At 36.8% G+C, this 5,143-nt stretch overlaps 1 long non-coding RNA gene across 6 annotated transcripts; it reads right to left on the bottom strand.

Moving 5' to 3' along the window:
- Positions 1-2,127: 2,127 nt before the first annotated feature.
- LOC131620595 (uncharacterized) lies at positions 2,128-4,809 on the bottom strand. Of its 6 annotated transcripts, none has more exons than XR_009289193.1 (3): positions 4,505-4,809; positions 2,854-4,393; positions 2,128-2,690 (listed from the first exon to the last, which is right to left on the bottom strand). It is a non-coding gene; the product is annotated as an uncharacterized LOC131620595 (long non-coding RNA). The 6 variants fall into 6 exon arrangements; XR_009289192.1 differs by having other exon boundaries at positions 2,129-3,194; positions 3,277-4,393; XR_009289196.1 differs by having other exon boundaries at positions 2,130-4,070; positions 4,291-4,393.
- Between the last annotated feature and the right edge of the window lie 334 nt (positions 4,810-5,143).

The following is a 5,143-nucleotide window of genomic DNA, read 5'->3' on the forward strand; positions in this document are numbered from 1 at the left end:
GGAACTTTAAGAATAGATTCAGCCCCCGTATGATCAAAAAGATTAGTCACCTTCCCCACATCCCACTGTTTGACATTGGGAAGAAAGAGATCCTTAACAAAGAGTTCATGTGCATCTTGATTTTGTGGTCCTCCAACCCACCGACTCCCTTTCTCACGAAGCCATGGTTCATGCATCACCTTAATACTCCTTCCATCCCCTATACTCCACCTACTCCCAATCTTTAACACCTCCCTAGCTTTCCACAAACTACGCCAAACGAAACTCGGATTGTTGCCAACCTTTGAATCTAGATAGGATGAGTGAGGAAAATATCTTGCTTTGAAGATTCTAGATACAAGAGAATTGGGCTTCGACAAAAAATTCCAACCTTGTTTTGCCACCATAGCCATATTGAAAGCTTTGAAATCCCTAAATCCCAGACCTCCCTCCTTCTTCAACATAGTCATTCTCTCCCAAGCCAGCCACCTTATACCTTTGTTACTGCGACCTCCTCCCCACCAAAACGAGTTGAGCATTTTTTCAATGTTGTTCACCACCCCATCCGGAATCAAGTAGATACTCATAATATAGGCCGGAATCGACTGAAGCACTGATTTAATCATAACCTTTTTCCCCGCTTTAGATAAAGACCTACCACTCCAAGAATTGATTCTTCTCCATATCCGGTCCTTAATAAAAGAGAACACCGCCTTCTTACTTCTCCCAATCATTGATGGTAGACCGAAATATGTTCCTGTTCCTATAACATGTCTCACCCCCATTACTTTGGCTAAATCCTCTTGAGCTGGCCCACTCAGGTTACGACTGAAAAACACTTCGGATTTAGAAAGATTAATCACTTGACCCGTCGCATCAGCATAAATTTTTAGAATCTCTATAAGGTTAGACACCTCCATAAGATTTGCCCTGCAAGATAGAAAACAATCGTCAGCAAAAAGCAAGTGAGACACACTAGGTGCCCCCCTGCATATATGTGCTCCGTGAATATCTCCTCGTGAAACGACTCTTTTAATGAGCGCAGAAAGGCCTTCAGAAACCAGAATAAACAGATAAGGTGACAGAGGACCTCCTTGTCTCAATCCCCTTCCAGGAAAAATGGGTCCGACTCTATCAGAATTAACGAGCACCGAATAATGCACCGAAGTTACACACATCAACAACCAATGAATCCATCTCTCATCAAACCCCATACGCATCATAATCTCTCTCAGAAACCCCCAGTCAACTCTATCGTAAGCTTTACTAATATCAATCTTTAGCGCCATACTAGCCATGTTACCACTCGTCTTTCTTTTCAACGCATGAATAATTTCAGTAGCTACCATAGCGTTGTCAAGAATGGATCTCCCTTCAATAAAAGCAGATTGCTCCTCCGAAACACACTTATCTAATACCACCTTCAACCGATTAGAAAGTAACTTGGAAATTAACTTGTAAACAACATTACAAAGAGAGATGGGTCTGAGATCCTTCATATTCTTAGGATTAGCACATTTAGGTATAAGACATATGTTAGTTTCATTAAGCTCAGGTGGGAAGAAACCCCTGGTCATCCACGTAGTCACTGCATGAAAGATATCATCACCACACAAATACCAAAAGTGCTGGTAGAAAGCCGGGTTAAATCCGTCGGGACCCGGAGACTTATATGGATGCATCTGAGTTAGAGCTTCATATAATTCTGCTTTGGTAATATGCGAGATCAACTTGCTATTGTCATCCTGAGAAATAACCGGCTGAACACAATTCAAGACCGGTTCATACAGCCCCTGCCTTGCAACAAACAATTCTTCAAAATAAGATTTTGCGATACGACTTAGATCCTCTTGCTCTGTTACCACGACCCCTGTATCATCCATAAGAGAATCTATTCTCTTGAATCTCTTCCGAACAGTAGCCGACCTATGGAAAAATTTAGTATTTGAATCGCCATATTGTAGCCAATGCATTTTAGCTCTTTGTTTCCAAAAAATCTCCTCCTGAATCAGAATCTGATTATACTCCCTTTGTGCCTCAATAAATCTAGCTGCTGCCCCTTCGTCATTCGCCGATCTCGCCGCTTCCATGGCTGCCATATGAATTGACAGTGTGTTGAGCTGTTCTTTTCCTTTCACCTTATTCCAGCTTGCTAACTCTTTCGCACAATTATTTATTCGGTTTAGCACCCCATTATTATTAGTAGCCTGCCAACCTCTCTTTACCACATCTGCTAGTTCATCATTTTTTAGCCACGCGTTCTCGAATTTGAAAGAATACTTCCTCAGCTGATTTCGTTTAATCGGGTCACAGTGCAAAAGAATACATTTATACTTCACATTTATACTTCCTCAGTAGATACATTTATACTTCACATTTATTCACAAAATAACCAACTTATTTATTGACTATTAAAAGTAAACTTATTTTGTTTACAAAATAATCAAACTTATTTATTGACTATTCAAAGTAAATTTATTTTGTTTACAAAATAATCAAACTTATTTATTGACTATTAATTATTTGTGATTTCTTCTCTCCTCTTCCTCCTTCAACCATATCTTCAAACTCTGCATCAACATCATTAGTTCCTATGATATTTTCAAGAACCTTCCTTCCTTTTTCCTTTGATCCTCATTTCACTACCTGTTCTCCCAAACCAATGCCAACGCCAAGCATAATTTGACCTATAATTAGCATAGCTAGATTAACTGCAACAACATTCAGAACAAATCCGATGAGAAAGATGATACGGCCTGCTATGATACTTGTCCTCCATCTGTACTTTCTTGTAGCAAGCGTCGCCACCAAGGGTGCAACTAAAACAAAAAATATAAAACAGAAGTAAATATAGCAAGGACTTGATTGTTATACCCGCAGTAGTTGTTTTCGTGTGTGTGATCTTTTATGTTCGTACACCGAGGGGAAAAACTTGAGAACAAATACATTCATAGAAATAACTCCTCCTTTTAATCATATCACATGCATCAAATTTCTATAAAAACTATTGCAGAACATAAAAGTGAAGGTGGAAGAGAATGAAATATTGCAGAAGCTGAAATTCCAACATCATATCCAAAGAGAGAGCTTCCAGTTGCAACAACAATGTAAGCAATGATGACATGATGTTCTCTTAGTGTCGTTGGACCTTGGTCTCTTGCTGTCGATGATTACTTCGTGTACTCCTCTCCAATCTTTATCGTGTAGGCATAAAACTGAGGAATTAAGAAAAAGTAAGGAAAATAGCAGCATGTGACTTATCAAATATACAAATGGTTCTTTGTATCATATGCATACCTTCAATTCTGAGTATTAACTTCTGCTTACCTGATTCAGAGACTTGGTCCAAATGAAAAGGGGTATGTGTTGCAATGGTAATCCCAAAACCTAATCTAGAGGAAAAACAAAAAGAATCCAACTTCTGAATAATCTAAAAGTAATTAAAACATTTCAGTAGCTAAATATAAATAAAAAATAGTTATATTTAGCTGCAATATAAAAAAACCATTTTATGTAATCAATACCATTGTCTATAAGTACATAAGGTCATTGATCCAAATATAATGACATTTCGTGCATACTTATGTCTTCCAACGTGCGAGCATAGGCTAACAAATACTTTATCTTGTAGACCATGTAGCTCAATGTGTTTCCTAAATCGACTTATTAAAACAGGTCCACAAACTCCACAACTGCAATCAAGTGATCCATGTGAACACACACAAACATATGAACCTTTCAAAGTTTCAGTTGTTCCAAGTGCCACTCTCCATACTTCACAAGTACTTCTTCAACAAAGATTTCAACATCAAAATGTGTAAATCTCCTGCAATAGTCATGATGTAACCCTACAAACCTCCTTATTAACCTGCAGTACAACATGTTAGCATACACACACAAACCAATTACCGAATCCTACTGCATAAATGCTAACAGTAACCAAACATCATCAAGAAACATTTCACACATAAAGCATCACCAACATCATAAGGAAAAACCTGTTATGTGCTACTGGATATTGCCTTCATAACCATAAATGCAATGCCTTGCAACATCAATGTCAAACATTATGCATCACAATCCACTAAGATCTGAAAAAAAAACTACACATGAAAAAACTGAGATGCTTCTCCTTTCTAATTTCCAATGTCACTTTTGTTTTTCTTGCATAACACTGATATGCTTCTCCTTTCTAATTTCCAGATCTGGAAAAAACTACACATGAAATGCATCTAAATCTAATAAAACACAAATAATCATAAGGAGAGAAAAAGATAAGTAAAACATAGAAAGGTACAAAAAAATACTTACTACAAATCTTAAACCAGAGATCCTTGCAGATTTCATTCTTTTTAACTCAGAAACTCTCACAATATCAACACTTTTCCAAAACCCTAAATTTGAATATGCTATCCTGGACGAAAAAATACAGATTTAGAGTCAAAATAAAAATGTGAAAACGATAACGAAAATGTAAACGAAAACAAAAGCAAACAGATTTGAAAGAGAAAGGGGGTGACTTTACCATTTTCAGTGAACAAATTCTTGAGAGATTGAATGAATTTGCGGTTGTTTTGACCGTGCACATAGTGAAGAATTCGCTAGGGTTTGAATGGAAAAGAGAAAAGGAAACAGAGAAAAGGAAGAGTTCATGGAAAGAGAGAAAAAGAGTAATCGGTTAAAAGCATATAGGAAAGTAGAGTATTGATTTGAAATGGAAAAGTATAGATATGCAAATTATGAAGAATGAGAGGTGTTAGGGTTTGTGGGGTTTAGAATGAGAAGAGGGAAACGGGAGAGAGATAATGATATAGTATTGAAAATGACAAAAGTTTGGAAAGAGGGTGGATAGAGGAGAATGAGAGGGAAAAGGGAATTTGAAAAAATTGAATGCCATTTGTACAAAAGGACTCTTTTCATTGGTTGGAATTAATTGAATTAGTAAATTATGATAAGGGGCATTCGTTAGTGTTAATTAAAAAGCAAGGAAGGGTAATTTAGACGGTTTGGTGGCATGTTCTATTCATAGTTAGGTAGTTGATGAAGAAAAAAAGTAATAAAAATGTGATATAATAAGTATAGTATTAATTTATTATTAAATCTTGCACTGACCCTGTAACAACTACGCAAAACATATGTCTAGAATAATGTATTACATAGTTAG

The sequence above is a fragment of the Vicia villosa genome, linkage group LG7 (genome assembly GCF_029867415.1).
Source record: "Vicia villosa cultivar HV-30 ecotype Madison, WI linkage group LG7, Vvil1.0, whole genome shotgun sequence".
Lineage (NCBI taxonomy): Eukaryota > Viridiplantae > Streptophyta > Magnoliopsida > Fabales > Fabaceae > Vicia > Vicia villosa.